The sequence below is a fragment of the Mus caroli genome, chromosome 16, assembly GCF_900094665.2.
Source record: "Mus caroli chromosome 16, CAROLI_EIJ_v1.1, whole genome shotgun sequence".
NCBI classification, from domain to species: Eukaryota; Metazoa; Chordata; class Mammalia; order Rodentia; family Muridae; genus Mus; species Mus caroli.
The window spans coordinates 5,796,974-5,814,756 of NC_034585.1; positions in this window are offsets into that span (position 1 = coordinate 5,796,974).

Below are 17,783 nucleotides of genomic sequence, written 5' to 3' on the forward strand. Positions count from 1 at the left end.
CCTTTAAGTTGAAAAATCTTCATTCTCATCTACTCCTATTATCTGTAGGTTTGGTCTTTTCATTGTGTCTTGGATTTCCTGGATGTTTTGAGTTCCATGTTCCCTATGGAATCTTCTGCACCTGAGATTCTCTATTCTACTTCTTGTATTCTGTTGCTGATGCTTGTATCTATGGTTCCTGATTTCTTTCCTAGAGTTTCTATCTCCAGAGTTGTCTCCCTTTGGGTTTTCTTTATTGCTTCTACTTCCATTTTTAGATCCTGGATGGTTTTTTTCAATTCTATCACCTGTTTGGTAGTGTTTTCCTGTAACTCTCTAAGGCATTTTTGTGTTTCCTCTTTAAAGGCTTCTTGCTGTTTACCTCTGTTTTCCTGTATTTCCTTCTTAAAGTCCTCCATCATCATCTTAAGAAGTGACTTTAGATCCATGTCTTGCTTTTCTGGTGTGATGGTGTATCCAGGACTTGCTATGGTGGGAGAGTTTGGTTTTGATGATGCCAAGTAACCTTGGTTTCTTTTGTTTCTGTTCTTATGCTTGCCTCCTGCCATCTGATTATCTCAAGTATTTGCTGTCCTCAATATATCTGATCAGAGCCTGTCCTTCCTATAATCCCAGTTGATTCAGGACTCCTCAGAGTCCAGCTTTCTCTGTGATCCTTTGTTTGTGGGCTCCTGTTAACCTGAGATTCTGGGTGTGTCAGAGTTCTTGGCAGTCAAGTTCCTCTGAGACCCTGAAATACTGGTGTGACCAAGCTCCTTTTATCCTGGGATCCTGTTGTCAAAGATCCTGGGCTTGTTACAGTGCCTGGAAGAGGTGTCTCCTTTGAGGAACACGGAGCTGTCTGGTCAGTGGTCCTAAGATCTCGAGGAGAGTCCTCTAGGGACCTTGGCTGTGTCTGCCGACTCCGAGCACAAGGTGACCGACCTGAAGGGACTTGTGCCCCTGGTCAGGCCAGTTTTCTGCTTCCTTAATGCTGTCTCAGGTCCCGAATGATTGGATTGGATTGGATTGGATTGGATTGGATTGGATTGGATTGGATTGGATTGGATTGAATTGGATTGGAACAGAAGCTGTGTTTCACTCACCAGAGGTCCTAAGATCTCATGGAGAGACCTCTAGGGACTGTGGGGGTGTCTGCCGACTGTGCGCACCGTCAACTGCTTTTATAATGAAGTATCAGCTTCTGCACTTCCCAGTGGGTTGCTTATGCCAAGGAGTTCTTTAAAACAGTTTTTTCTTATTACATTTGTTTATTTATGTGTGTATGTGTGTGTACACACACACATTCATGTGGAGGTCAGAGACAACATGCAGGAATCAGTTCTCTTTTTCAACCACATGGGTCCCAGGGATCAAACTCAGGTTGTCAAGCTTACTGGCAAGCACCTGAAGAGGTCAGCTCAGGACCTTTGGAAAATTCCATGTAGGCACCCCTCGCCTCTGGAAAGGAGAGGCTCTTTACATTCCTTAGAAAGACCAAATGGGAGATCAACCATTGCCCACCCACAGATAAGGGAAGCACTTGCTCATTCCCTAAGGGCCAATCAGTTTAAAAGTCACACTGTTCTGCCAACCACATTGTGCCTAGTTGTTGATGCTGTATTCCACTCCTGAAAACTGTATAAAAACTCACCGAACAGGCTGCCCAGGGTTTCTGCCTCTCGTTCAGGTGCAGGATGACCTCAACATGCTGGAACAATAAATTCTTCTTGCTTTTGTATTGATCCCCAGCTCCAAATTGTTCACTCAGGGGATGCCTAGCTAAAGCTCATCAGAGTCTTACCCTTACCTGCTGAGCCACCTGGCTAGCTTAACTGCTAAGTAGTCTTAATTTATTTCCTCATTTTACCCATGTGAGGGAAAAACCTGGACCTTGGGTGTGAGGTCTCCCCAGCTGTGTTCTAGGTACTGTCACTTCAAGAAACAGAACACCTATCTGTCTCCATTCACAAGCTACTTTACTATAGTAATTCTAAATATTGATGAGCTGGTGAGTGCGTGAAGCAAACAGACTCTCCTGTCCTGTAACTGTGGGAATGAAATGAGCCTCTTGGCAGAGTCCATGCCTTGTAGACTGATCATATACCTGTGATGGGAACATTCTATCACTGTCCACTCCAGAAAGACTAACATATGTGTAAGGACAGTCTTATATAGAACTAGTCACCATGGAGAAGCTTAGCCTAACACGGGTTGTAAAACTAAGGAAATGGCAAGTTGTTTGCGTTTACAGCAAGCACAAGGATCTGAGTTTGAGTCCCGAGCATAAACAGAAGCAGAGCATGGTGGGAGCATGGTGGTAAATATTTATAAACCCAATACAGGGCAGGTGGAGAAAGGTAGATTCCCCCAGTTTCACTGGCTGGCCAGCCTACTCTACTTGGTGAGTTTAAAGCCTCTGAGACTCTTTGTCTGGAAAACAAACTCACAAACAGGACTGTCAAGGTGCCTGAATAGGTAGCTAAAGGCACTTACAACCAAGCTTGATTACCTGAGTTCAATATCTAGGACCTATATAGCAGAAGAAAATGGAATTCTAAAAGTTGTCCTTTGTCCTGTACACAGGGTCACTCATGTACACACATACTCATACACACATGCACACATAAACAAAAACCAACCAACCAACTAAACAAACAAACCAACCTCAGACTCCCAAACGGTGGATAGGTGCTTGAAGAATGACAAACCAGGCTATGTCTATCAACAGGAGAATGTGTAAATAACCCACAGAATAACCTCTCAGTGGAACAGTTCTTAACCATAAAGAGACATAAAATGCCAACACTTGTGAAACATGAATGAGCTTCAAAATCATGTGCACTGGGAAAGGATCCTTACATTAAAAAAAATATATGCATAATTTTCCCCCTCTGTTTCAAGAATGGATAATTTGTGCATACAAATGTAGGTGAAGGTGTTGTTCTCCTAATTGGTTTTTGATTGTGTCAATGAAGACAGTGAAAGCTAATTGAAGAGAAAAAGTGGAATTTCTTGGTATGAAGAGGGGGGTTGTTTCACCTGGACACCATCTAAGGCCTGGGGAGCAACTAGAACTGGTGGTGGTCTCGCCCTGGAGGAATTCTGATAAAGGCTAGCTGATGAGTTTAGGACAATAGATTCTGAGCCCAGCAGTTGTGTTATCTGACTGGTTTTAAAGTGTTAGCACTATCTGGTGTTTTCCATCTGCAGCAACTCAGGTGGGCAGGAGAAAAGGCATAGCCAGGGCAGACATTGGTGGAGCTAGCCTTGGGTTGTTTGGCCAGCAGAGAGGGAGCTCAGTTCCAGTGTTCATAGGAGAAGCATCAGAGCTGGTGGTTTGGAGAAACTGAGTGAAATGGGCAGCTTGGCGAAGCTAGCCTTGAGGGCTGGAGGCTGACCTCCGAGCATAGTGTGGGGCGCAGCACCAGGCAAGGAACAAGCATGATTTTTAGAAATGAAACACTACATACAAATTCAGAGTGGTATCTGGCATAAGGATTAACATGTGGGAGTATCAGGGAGGCAATGATATTTTAAGTCTTGTCAGGTGTTTGAGTTACAAAGCTAAATGCCTTGCTGGTGCTGCCATAGCAAAAGCCCACAGACTATGTGGCTCGGGCAACTGAGATCTATCTCCTGGCTATTCTGGAGACTGGGGTCAGTGATCAAGGTGTGGCCAGGCTTGGCTCCTGCAGGCTGTGAGGGGAGGCTGTGGGCAAAGCTTCTTTCCTTAGCGTGTGAATGTCCATCTGCTCTCTGTCTTCCTCTGTCTGTGAATGTATGTGACTTACTTAATCCATTCTCTGGGAAGCACAACACTCGTGTTGGATTAGAGCCCATTCTAATTTTGGGTTGATATGTTCTTTGTGGCATGAGTTTTGGAGTCTAGCTGTGGTGTCACATCCTCTGTTTCCTCCATCTCAGAGTGTCCGGACACCACTGCACATCAGGCTGGAAGGATGAAGCAGAGTCAAGAATGGGTGGAGTTCTGCAGGATCCTATTCTGGCTAGGAGTGAGTGCCAGGGGCAAGAGGGTAAGGGTGGGGACAAGGCCTTCTCTGAGGATTTAATGTTACAGCTCTTTCTGGCGAAGGTGAACCAGGAGTATATATGGGCCCTGGAGAGTAGGAAGGAGTTTTCAGGGTAAACAAAAATCATTGGCTAGAGTTTTAAAGTTCTATCAATGCCTCATTTGCATGAAGAGGAATTCCAGGAATCTCAGGTGCTTACTGGACAGGTTCTTATGGGAAGAAAGGAAGCTGAACTCACTAAGGCTATGTGATATTCCACATGTAGAGGGTATATGGGGTTTTGGCTCTCCAAACAAGGTCAGAGAAGGAAAAACCCTCCTGGTAGAGGAAGTCCCCCATTTTGTGCCTAGTCCAGCAGGCTATCTGGGCAATGGTAAATTTCAACCTTAATGATCAGGGTCCAGTAGTTCTTCACCTCTCTAAAGATATATCTTTCTATCACACTCTGCCATGTGCTAGGATATAATGATTTCAATGTGTGTGTGTGTGTGTGTGTGTGTGTGTGTGTACCTTGGAGCTCTGGGCCTGTGAATGTATGACTAGAGATCAGGAGAGGTTATTAGTTAGCCTTTTTCCATTGAGACAGGGTCTTTCAGCTAATCTGGATATTGCTGTTTTGACTAGGCTGGCTGACCAAAAAGCCCCAAGGTGCTCTTGTCTCTACCCACCTCCACTACAGTGCTGGGGTTACTGAAGTACAAGTGCCCAAGATTTCTCATGACTGGTAGAGATTTGAACCTCAGGCCCTTGGGTTTGTACAGCAAGCACTCTCACCCACTGAGCCTTGTCCTCAGCTCCAACATATAAATATTGGAGGGGGTGTCACAATTCAATCCAGCAAATATATTCTTATGGCTTGTGTAAATGGCATGTAAAACCTTTCATCACAAGGAAAACAAAGCTATAAAAAGATATTGAGCTGAAATTAATGTTACTTATGCAGAAGTACTTAGAAATGCATTATGCTTTGTAATTTGCTTTGAAATAATATAGAAAATCACGGAGATCTACAGACACAGAGGTATGTAATAGAAAAAAATGTACTATTGAAATGGTAGACTTCATGTGGTAAGGATGGGGATGTAGTTTAGGCAGCAGAGTACATACCTAACATGCATGAAACTCCTGAATGTAATCTCTATTACTACACAGACTGCGTATGGTGACTCATGCATATAATCCCAGCACTTGGGAGGCAGACAGAGACATCATGAAGTCTAAGGTCATGAAAGCTGAAATGATGACTCAGAGGTAAGAGCATTCAATGCTCCAGCAGGCCCTTGGCTTGGTTCCCAGCACCTAGAAGAGAGTTAACATTTCCTCACTCCAGTTCCAGGGGATCTGATGCCTTTTTCAGAATCCCAAGGGCACCAGGCATGTATGTGGGAAACTAATGTACACGCAAGGAAAACACTCATAAAGTAAAGAGAAAGAAATAAAAATCCTTTAAAAAAGGCAGAAGGTCAAGGTCGTGTTCATTTATCTGGTGAGTTTGTGCTCAGCCTGGGAGACATGAGTTCAATCTCAAAAACCAAAGTAGCTCAGCATCCATGCACACAAGCAAACCAATGAAATCAGTGCTGCCATGAAGTTCCTTCAGTTATGTTGTTCTAGAACTTTTTATAGTAAGAAAGTTAGAGCACAATAGTGGGTCACCCACTGCATACCAGCTGTGTCGTGGCGCAGTAGGAGTTGATGGATGGACAGGCATATGAATAACCTGCCCTGCTGAAGCCTGCATTGTGACCCATTGGCTAGACATAGACACTATGGGTGCCAGCATCATATCCAACGGACACACTCATTTGTGAATTAATCAGACTGACTTGGTGCCTGCTACACATTTCATAGTTAGCTGCTCAATAAACATGGATCCATTGGCTTTATGTCTCCCCCCAGATGATGAATTCCACAGCAGCTTTTAGTGGTGCAAAGATAAATCATTCCTGGTCCAAGTGGTAAGCCACAGAAATAACAGCAATTTATACATACCCTTCAGGAGTCCCTTGTGAGAACTCCTCCACTATTTATGAGGTGTGGTGACGAATGTTAAAAGCAGGGTGGGGGTGGAAGCTTTATATTATTACCTACCTCACACCACCAAAGAACTCTACATGGAAATGTTTATTGGGAATACAGTTTGTTAGGAAGCCATCAAGACAAGACATTTATCATGGACAGGAAGCAGACGATCCCCACAAAGCTGCAGTGACATTTTTAATACTGGCTTGAACATTTCTCAATCGGAACAAACACTCTTTTTCAATCTTTTCAAATCACTTCCCAGTTTATGGTGCAAATCATTGCGACGACTCCAGTAGAATAATAGAAATAACTCCTCTGTTGGGGTTTACACTGGGGAAGATGGGAAACATGGTATCTTAGTTATTTTCTGCTTCTGTGTTGAAATCTCCTGACAAAAGCACCTTAAGGACAGAAGGGTTCATTGTGGCCCCCAGTTCATGCTGGGGAAGTCAAGGCGCTTGAAGCAACCGTCAAACTGTGTCTGCATTAGGAGAGGGAAAGCCACTTACTCTTGTGTTCACTGTCTCCTTTCTGTGCAGTCAGGACCCAAGTCCAGGCAATGGTGGTGTCCTCCTTCAGAGTGGCTCTTCCCACCTCAATTAACCTAAAGGAGAGACTCCCTCACAGATGTGTCCAGAATCTTGCCTGATTTAAATAGTTTCCCACAGCCACACTGTTGCTTCCTGGGTTATTCCTCATCCTGCCACATTGATATTTTGTCACACCCAGACTGATATTTTGTTGTTGTTGTTTTATTTTGCATCATATGAACTTTTGCATAATGCCATAGCCCATAGAGTGTCACTGCCTTAAGTTGATGGACTGAGGAAAATCATTTCTTTAAATTATGATTTCTATGGAAAATAAAGATGAAAATCTCACCGCCCTAATGAAACTCATCAGCCATCAAGAAACAGAACAGGAAGGTGAAAGGGGAGTGATTTGGAACAGGAAGAGGGTAATGGGGTGGGGGGGCAGGAAGGCTAAGGCTAAAGTACGCTATACAAATGCATTAGGTGCCATAATTAATCTCATCACACAGAACTAATACATGCAGATATAAATAAACACCTTGCCTATTCACGATGTCCTAAGAATGGGACATAAGTGGCAGATATTTCTTTTTCTGTTTGTTGTTTACTTTTTTGCACCTGACCTCTGTGGAGTCAGGTTGTCTTCAAACATGTGGTCTTTTTGCTTTATCATTCTCAGTGCTGGAAGGTTTAGTATGTGCCACTACACCAAGCTGGGTAATAGTTTGTTTGATTTTTTAGAGATTTATTGTACACGTTTGTGTGTGTGAATGATGGGCATGTGAGCACAGATGCCTGAAGAAGCTAAAAAAGATCATTGGATGCCCTGGAGCTGAAGTTACAGATGGGTACGAGCTGCCTGGGAACCAAACTCAGGTCCCCTACAAGATCAGCACACAGTTTTACACATCCTCAGACTGCAGTCTCAGCTTTAGTACTTAGTCTACTTCATAATGTTCAAAAGTGGCCCAAGTGAGGATGGTGATAAAGAAGAAGCAGAAGAAGCAGCAACAGAAGAGGAGGAAGAAGAGGAAGAGGAAGGGGAAGGGAAGTGGGAGGGGAGAGAGAGGGGAAGGGAAAGAGGAAGAGGAAAGGAAGAAGAGGAAGAAGAAGAGGAAGAAGAAACGAAGAAACAGGGGTGGTGGTAGTCTTCATCGTGGTGATAACAGGTATATATATATATATATATATATATATATATATACACATACAGGTATATATATATAATATATATACACACAGGTATATATATATATATATATATATATATATATATATATATATATANATATATATATATATACAGCATACATACAGGTGTGTGAATATATATATATATATATATATATATATATATATATATATATATGAGAATTGTTGTCCAAAGAAAACAAGAAGGTAAATATTTTGTCTCTAGAAGAATTATATGTCATGAAATCAACAAGATACTTGGACACAGGCACTATTTATAGTTAAGTTTTGGCTCAATAGATACAGCAGAAGACATTCTGATGACCAGGGTTCAAATGCTTTTCATGTAAACAATTGTCTGCCCAGCTTATCCTTAGCATGTCTTCACCAGTTAGTGATGTCTGCCATGCTGTCGGTTAAAGAAGCCCAGACAGAGATCCAACACTTCACACCTATGAATTCTCCCAGGATTCCTTGTTGCTTGAGGAGTTGTTCTCATTAACTTGACAGAGAACCCTGCCTATTCTCTTTCACTGCATTCCTTCTGCACATAGCTATCGGTGTTCAGTGGAGGTTTGTTAAAGCAAGTTAAAAATGTCCTTAGGATTCTGATTACTTAGTATTTTCAACATTGTCTTCTGCTGAGAACAAGGGAAAACTTTCGCCCCTCCGATGCAGTCTCTTCAAAGTGTACGAGGGAAAGCTAGCCTGCCCCTGAGTCACCTGGAGCTTTGCTCTGTAGACAGCCGAAAAGGCCTGGGAAAATTGTCCCAACTTTAACTCAATGACTTGGTCTGGGATTCACCTTCGGAAGCTTATTTATTTCTCCAAAAGTTGTCTCTGTCCTAGGTCAAGTCAGCAGGGAAATCGTTTGCTCAGCTCTCACAGGGGATAGCATTATCCCCTTCCTCTGTTTCTTCCTGCCACACCCCCAGCCCCCATCACTGTATTAGTTAGTATGGCAAGAAGAGGAAATGTTTATGGTGCTTATTCTGAGAATTGCAACATGATTATCACTGTGACAAGACCCTACTGAAGAGCTCTTCCCTTTAACAGTAGAAATAGGCTGTTTCTTCCCAGTTTTACAAAAGGTCCAGGCTTAGGCAATAGTACTCCGATATACATTTAAAGGGTCTGTCTACATCACTGTTCTGAAAATTCTAGCTCCTTTGCATTCCCTGGTGTTGTGGATTGAATGTGAAATGTCTTCCAGAGGCTCACATTTAAACTCTGGGCGCTAGCATGTGGTGTTGTTTGGGTTCCCATAGGAGGTGGAGCCTCAGCATAAGAAGTGGGGCCCTAGGGGCAGGCCCTTGAGGTTTTACAGAAGAGCTCTTCTTCCTGATTCAGGATATGTTGCAGTCAGCAGCCTCATGTCCACCACGATGCCTTCTTAAACCAAGAGCCAGAATAAACCTTCTTTTTATAAAGTTGTTTCTGTCAATTGTTGTGTCACAGCAATGAGACAAGGAAGTTATAGAGATGGCCTTACAGATCCAACCTGTCAGCTCTGACAGCATGTAAAACCGTAAAACCCTTCCCTACCTTTCAGCTCTGTCAGGCAGTAACACCTTCCCCCCACCACTTTCCCTTCTTTGGTGGCTTCCTGAGGGATCTGTCCTGACAGAAAGATTCACACACTGAACTATTTTGTTCCCATATTCCCAGAAGTCACTGCCCTTCATTACCCACTGCCTGTTGACTTTAAGATCATGGCATCCTACATCTCCCTGGGTTTCTATAGTTGTTTCAAATGCCAAGGTCTTTAGGTCCATCTTAGCCAGAAGTTAACCCAGGCCAACAATGTGTGAGTCTTTCTGGTCCATAAATTCCAACACATAAAGCGTTAATTAGATGTATGCTGGCTTAAGTTTTGTTTAAATAATGGACTTCATAGGCTCTTACACACACACACACACACACACACACACACACACACACACACACACGACAATAGGAGCAGTCTCTGTCCTGCCCTGAGCTGCTCACAACCCCTCTGTGAAGCCAGATTCTGTCTGTGATAAAAGCTTTTTAGAGCCCTGAGCCATCTGGCTTAAGGCAGCATCTCTTCCCTTCTGCCTTCCTCATCCTCATCTATAGAATGAAGGAGGGATGCAAAAGCAGGGTCACAGGACATTGAAAGTTGTGAGTTTGAACCCTTGTTCTGCTGGTAGCCATGTGACTTCATGCAACTCACTTAGCCTCTCTGGATCTGTAGAAAATGGAAAGAAAATGCCTTTCTGGAGAGTGGTTGAGGATTCCAAAGGAGGACTATCATTCGCTTACGATACACCTAGAATATAGTAGATGTTCAATGAACAGTTCTTATTTCTATGGTAATTGGAAAGTGGAAGGGCCCTCCTACTACCAACACTGAGTGTGTGTGTATACTCAGAGAGTGGGTAGGGAGCCTCCAGGCTTCCTGGCCTCATTAGTAGCTTCTTGCAAAGCTTGCCTCAGCAATAAAAAAAACAGCTCTGGAGGTGGAGAGGGACTTAGGTCTCTCCAGAGTCCAGGCACAGCCCAGCAGGTAATGCCCTCCAGCTAGGTAAGCATGCTGCTTTGCCACGGAAGCTTATAACCAGATCAGCAAAGCTTGGACACTTTAATAAGCTCTGCCAGATCAGATGGCCCAGCTCCTGAGTCAGCTGTCCCAGATGCCAGCGGCCTGGCTGGATCTTCCCTCTAACTCTGAGGGTGTGAGCCCTTCCACCCACACAGCATCGGTTTCCATGTGCAAGGTTTCAAGTGCGTGCGCTCCCACCCACAGCTGCTGAACTGGGTCCTTCAACAAGCACTTTGGAGCTAATTCTCTCATGTTCACTCTGGATAAATCAAATTATGTCATTTCCTCTCATTAACACCCTCTAATACCTTAATAAGCCATCCATTAGCCCTGGAATAAAACCCCAATCCATGCTCTGTTTCAAAAGTGTTACTTGATCTGCCCTTTGCCTTAAGTTATACCCCCTGAGAGTTCTGTCGTTTTGAATACAAAACTCCTTCTGCCCCAGGGACTTTGTACTTGTCTGTCCCTAATTCCTGGCACAATCTTACTTCTGTATGTTTCCTTAGTCTCATCCTTCAGGTCTTGTTTAGTGTGAATTAACTTCATATTTTTATTGTATTTATCCTCTCTCTTTCTCTCTCTCTCTCCCTTTCTCTCTCTCTCTTTCTCTCTCTCTCTCCCTCTCTCATGTGTGTGTGTCTGTCTGTCTGTCTGAATTTTCACTTTCCACCATATAAGTCTTAGAAAGTCTGTTTATCCACTGAGCCCTTTTGCTGGTCATGTGTTAAGAGAGCTTCCTTGGGCTTTGAATCCCCTAAAGCAACAGAGGCTGTGTTATGAGAACCATTCTTGCTTCCATCTCATAGGTGACATGTTGGAGATTGGTTCTAGTGATTTGATTCAATCGGGAATCTGCACGTCCAAACACTGAAGGTCTTTGTCCCCAACTAGTTTTTGATCAATCAACAAAGATGCCAGCAGCCAATGGTTGGGTAAAGGGAGGTGGGGTGGGACCCTTAGAGTTGCACAGGCCAGGGCATAGGAGAGAGGAAGAGATGCAGAATTGCCACAACTCAGGGGAGAAAGATGGATCAGATTTAGAGCTGCAGAGGTGAGATCATCTGAAATGTAGGAGTAAGGGAAAATGGCCCCTGGACAGGCTGCCTGGAAGTGTCTTGGGCAACAAAGACCAATGGGCCTCACAAAAGGTAACAGGCAGCAAAGTTAAAGTAGATTTAGAAGGTGTTGAGTCAGATGTACCAGAGAGAAAAGCATGCTAGCCACGGGAGGCTGAGAACTGCCAAGTCTTTGAGTATCCAAAGCATTTTAAAAATAAGCTAATGTGTGTGTGTGTGTGTGTGTGTGTGTGTGTGTGTGTGTGTGTCTTCATTCACAAGTCCAAAGAGTTCCTGGGTGGGTGGTTGGAAGTGTGTGTCCTGCCGGGAGCACAAACTCACCACTACAGTGACAAATATAGGTTGAAAACTGATGCAAATGAACACCTCATAGCTGGGAAGAGGAGGGTTTCCACAGGTGAGCTGAGATCAAGTGACATACATTTCCATAGGAGGCTACAGGTTTGCCAGGGATTTTAGGGTCAAACTCATGTCATTTAAAAAAAAATTCTCTAATTCTTTTCAGTAGTTAGAATTGGTGTTCTTTTTGAAAAAAAGAAAAAGCAAGTCATTATAATTTTCTGAGTTAGTGTGTTAACTACTTTTCTTGCTGTGACCAAATACCCAAAGAAAAACTAAGAGAAGGCTGCATTCAGGTTTACAGTTTGAGAGTCAAGGTGGGGAAGGCATGTGATGGGACTGTGAGGTGTCTGGTCACAAGGCCTTGTAAGAAGGAAGCAGAGGGAGTTGGCTAAGTTCCTCAGCCAGCTCTCTTTAAGCAAGTCTGGACTTCACCCCTCAGAATGTGCTGCCCAATTCAGGATGGGTCTTCCTACCTCGGTGAACTCCCTTAAAGACATACCCAGAGCTGTGTGTCTCCTAAGTGATTCTTGATGCTGCTGACAATCAACAAACAACACTATCCACTGCAGTCAGAAGGGTCACGTGGGTTTCACTGGGATGTTCTCATGCGAATGCATTTTCATGGTTTGTCCTAGTCTGCCCCACCCCACCCCGCCTTTCCAAAACTCCATGCACTTTTAATTTCTCCCATTGTGGCTGACTCAGAAAGTATTCAGTGTGTAAGCAAACTTCCACAATGTAAGTGTTTTCCTGCAGGCCAGCGCCTCTATCATTTGTCTTATTATAGACAGAATTACAAACAGCTTATGCTGTAAAAAGACAAAATTGCCAGCAGGAGCCATGTCTCCTTTCTAAAGCAGCATGTACAATAAAATAGGTAGCACTTCTCCACCTCAAGCTGATCCAGGCATTTCCCCACCTTAGGTCAATTCAGTGTAGTGGGAAAAACAGGACTGAGAGCCAGGCACAGGTAGCATCTCACTGTCTGCCAGCGTCTCACAGCAGCACTCCTGTTCTCATAGACTCACCTATATCGGGACATTTCTTCCTGTCTCTCCCTTCATCCCAAGTCACAACTCATGATGTGCCTCAGGTTTTCTGAAGAAGCTCTAAGAACCTCTGGGTTCTCCAGTGGGAGGACAGAGAGTGCGTTGGGTTGATTGGGAAGCAGTCAAGTTTAAAGCTCAGAACATATTTACCATACTGATGACCAATTTCAGTATTACCAGGTTAATACTGATGACCAGCTTCAGGGATCCGATGCTACCCAAGGAGACAAATCTGTGCTCATAGCTGCGAAGCACTTACTGGATCAAGGCCATTGAGGTGGGAAGATCCACTTAAATGTGGCTGGGGTCCTTGGCTGTATAAACAGGAGAAATGAGGAGCTCAGCATTCAATCCCTTGGTACTAGGGGGCCAGGGTGGGAGTGGGGCTGGAATGGGGCTGGAGTGGGGGAACTTACCAATGTTAGGATGGAGGGATCTAGTGATCTAATGGCTGGAAAATGAGCCTGTGTAGCATGTGGACTTGCCTGGATGGGGTCCCTACCTGTGGGCTTATCCCATGCCATGGTGGGACAGTGAACCTGCAAATTTGTGAATCTGAGTCACAGAGCCATTGGTAAGTTTCATAAAACACGGTATGATGTGACAGGAGGGCATGCCTTCGTGGGCCCATGCTGAGGTATCCCCCTCTGAGGTGTCAACCATATGATGGGTCTAGTATAAAAGGAAATTTATTTGGGACTTGGGAAGGGTTTCTGGGGAAGGGAGTAGATGCTGAGAAAGAAAGGGAACAGAGAAGAATAGAAAGAGGGATGAGAGAGAAAGAAGGGAAGAAGCTGGCCAGGAAAACATGGGGAGAGAGATAGGGCTGGGGGGACAAACAGTCCTTTATAATAGGACTCATATAGTTTCATATAAAAATCAGGTAAGATGGTTGTCCACAGATGGTTCAAAGAACAGGGAACACTGTACTGTGATACATTAACAACAGATGAATCTCAAGGACTTTCAAGGTTTGAAAAGAGTCAGTACTGTGTGACTCACCTTTATAAGAAATTCTAGAATAGATAGAACTTGCCAATGGGAATAGATTATCAATGACTGCGTTGGGTGGAGAGTTGGGGGACTCATTTCAAAGGAGCCCAGAGTTCCACAGTGCTGGAACAGCCTATGTCTTAATGAGGGTGGTTACTATACAGAGATTAAAAAACAAAATTCCCTTCAACTCAGAAAAATAGACGAGAAAGCACAGTTGTACTTCTGAATAAGCACTGAGCTAGATTACAGTGAGGAGCAAAGATGAGGGGATACCCAGCTCCTTTACAGCCCATCAGGTACATCACATGCATTCTCAAGACAAACACTTGCCAGTTATTGAGGGGGGCGGTGCTGCATTTGCCTCAAGTGGTTCATCCCAGGTTCTGGGTTCCCTTGGTAATTGGGATGGCAATCTGCATTTGCTAATTGGCTCCAACAAAGGAGAAACAAACGTCTCACATGTTCACGACAGGAGGCAGTTTTGTTTCTCAGAGCTAGGTGTCAGCTGTGACTTGGATTCAGATTCTCACCCTCCCTCAGGTAGTGGGAGGTAAAGTTCTGGCTTCCTCCTTGGTGACTATGTTTCAAACAGATGGCTCTCAGGTCTCAGGGGCATCCTTGGGTCCTCACAGGGCCAACAGCATCCTTGGGTTCTCATGTGGGCTTAATTAGGGGTTTTGTCTATTTGTTTGTTTTGTATATATACATACATTTTGAAGAGATAGGAAGAACTCTGTGACCTGGGAATTTCATGTCTGGGAATTTAACCAACTGTGTGAAAAGCATTTGGAAAAAAATACCTGAATATATACATATTGTTTTGGTCACAATTCTCTAAATAATAATAATGTAGATAGCATTCTNACAGCTTGACCAATTAGAAAAATAGCACTAGCAAATTCTTTCCTAGGGCCTATGGTCTCCCTAGCGAAGGTTTTCACCAGAATAACATTACCAGGCACGAAATTCCCTACTGTGGAGCGAACTTCACATCCAATCAGAGATCAGTTAGTTACCCATGATAATCATGCCACGGTTGCACTAGTGGACACAACAGTGTCTAGCAAGTTGATACTGTAGCACACAGGATCTAGTGCTGGGTAAGACCACGGATGTCTTCACTCTCTCAGCCTGTATTGCACCTTCTGACACTTCAGAATCTAACAAGCAGGGAGGAAGTCCTGTGATCAGTTTGAGATTGGTTTATCTATGTCCTGCAGCCAAATGAATGAGTGGTGGTCTCAACACCACTGTCTTACCATGTAGTTATGGTGGGTAGACAAAGGCAACAAGTAGATAATCTTCAGGCCCACTGCTTACTGGGAATCTGTTGGCAGTTGATAGTTCCTGGGGAGGGAGAATCATTCTCTCGTTTGGAGGATGTAGCCAGTAACTGGATTCCCATGCTCCAGTGGATGGCTCCATCCCTTGGGCATTTTGGCAGTGGTAACTGGCCTTAATAGGCTATAAGGATGAAGGAAAGGAAAAAGGATATGTTGGAAAGGATATGTAGGGAATTGAAAGGGAAAGATAGAAGGTGGACATCATATTTCATTGTATGAAATTCTCAAGAATAAAGATAAAGTGATGTAGAACACTTATTACATAGCAGTTACATTGTATTAGGTGTTGCAAATGATCCTGTAATGATTTAAAATGTAAGGGAGGATAAGCATAGGATAATGAAATATTACATAATTTCATAGACAGAGATGTCTTTGCAGAATTTGTTATTTGGGGCAGGTGAGGAGATCTTGGAACCAATTCCCCATTGATACCAAGGAACACCTATAGAGGTTTTCTAAAGAAGATGGTCTGTGAAAACAGATGGAGCAGAAGCCTCCTCCCTGACCCTTGCACAGGGAGAAGGAAGCTTCTTATTTTTCTGTCAGAGACCATCCCGTGAGAAAGTGATCCCTTCACAAATCTCTTTAACAAATCAAATGGCCTTGTGCTAAGAGCTGGTTGCCACCCCCTTCCTCCTTATTCCCTTCCTAACACCTAAGGCTGTAAAGTTGAATAATAGTTCCCTCTTCCCTATCTCTTCCTGAGTTCCCATGACATCCAAGGACATGAGCTATGCCTGAGCCCAGCCTGACACCCAAGGCTGTCAAAGAGGATCTATGTTCCAGAGATAAGATACAGAGTGCCCGCCGTTTGGCACCTGACTTCGGCCCCCATGTCAGCAGATGTCCACTCCTTTGTTCTTTGTATAATTCTCCCTCGACCCCTCCCATATTCCCCGAGATGTATGCTTTAAAAGGAAGGCACCTCAGCATAATAAACGAGACCTTGATAGGTACATTCTACTTGGTCTCCACCTCTCTTTCTTTTCCTCTCATTTCCTTCCAGGTTCTCGGTCCCCCTCGCACCCACGAATAACTGAATCCCGCGGGACGAGATATTTTTCATTTATATTTGCTTTCATAGAAGTATGTGTATCTGTCCAAGTTTTTCCATGTGTCTCTTCACATATGAAACTTATGCCTAAAATAGTGAACTGAAGCCTGTCACCATCATCTGGAATACTTCTTGCTCTTTCAAACACACTTCAGAGAGGTTCTGTGCTTTCCTTGAAACATTCGCAGATTTCTCTGAGTTATTTTTGCTGTCATAACAGCATAAGAAAAATTATAGCTGGGTTATACCCAGGTTAATACAACTCATATTAAAGAAATCCTCTTAAATTTTGGTGATAAGGGAGCCTGATTCTTCCCAGAAACAGAAAAAAACACAATTCAAAGGGAATTTAGTAAAGAATATTAAAGTAATTTAATACCTGCCATCCTGCTAGGAGTATTTTAAGCTGAGATTTTCTTCCTCTTCCCTCCTACCACCTCCTATCCAAAATAGTAATTGAGCATCTATCCTGTCCTCGATTTTTCTAGGCACCGAGAACCTGAAGAGAAACACAGACACAGTCCCTGCCCTCATGGAGGTTCCCATCTGTCAAGGCAGCCGGCAGGAGGTGATTACACTGGTACCTGCTTGTTTATTATTGAGGACTTCCTATGAAGCAGTCTCCCACAGACTTGAGTGTGGAAAGGCTGATCCACATCTACCAATGCTATTTTTGGGAAGCCGTGGAAACTTGGGGACTGAGGTTCCAATGGAGAAAGAAGGTCACTTGGAGCCACTGGGGAGACTTAGTCACTACCTAAAACACCCAGGCATCACCAGCCAATTTTGAGTTGTGGGACAAGTTCTCCTCTTCTCTTGGTTTTTAGATAATTATGTTCATGATGATGCAGCCATTCAGGTAACTGTGACATGCTCATGTTACCTTTCTCATGCAAATATTGCTGCTCTTGAGGACACACTTATAACCTGTTAAGGTGAACTCAGCAAGAGGGTGATCACTTGACTCAGAGGCATTGTCTCATGGGACAGAGATGTGGATTATAAAGATTGCAGAAACATAACCTCTGTAGTGACCTGACATGTTTCATACCTCTTTTCATTTGTCATACAAGTTAATCTGGATGTGTCATTTAAACATAGCAGCTTTGCTCACTCATAGGGTCAGCNGGGGGTGGGGTGGTGGGGTGGTGGGGTGTGACATTGAGGACCTGCTTTTTCTCTAGCCTTGGAGAGGGGCTTGACTGAGCTTCTGTCTACCTTCAAGTAGCTCATCTTTATTATTTCACGATTGGAATTGGTAAAAAATGTTTACTGTTTCAGAAGTCTTTAAACTTTGGAGGAGTGGTGTGTGTGTGTGTGTGTGTGGTGTGTGTGTGAAGGCCAGAGGATAATACTAGGTATCTTCTTCAGTTGCTTTTGTGTTAGTTTCATTTCTATTGCTGTGATAAAACATTTTGACAAAAACAGCTTCAGGAAGAAAGGGTTTATTTGGCTTTTGATTCCAGGTAATGTTCATCATTACAGAAATGTGGAGTCAGAGCCGGGCGTGGTGGCGCACGCCTTTAATCCCAGCACTCGGGAGGCAGAGGCAGGCGGATTTCTGAGTTCAAGGCCAGCCTGGTCTACAA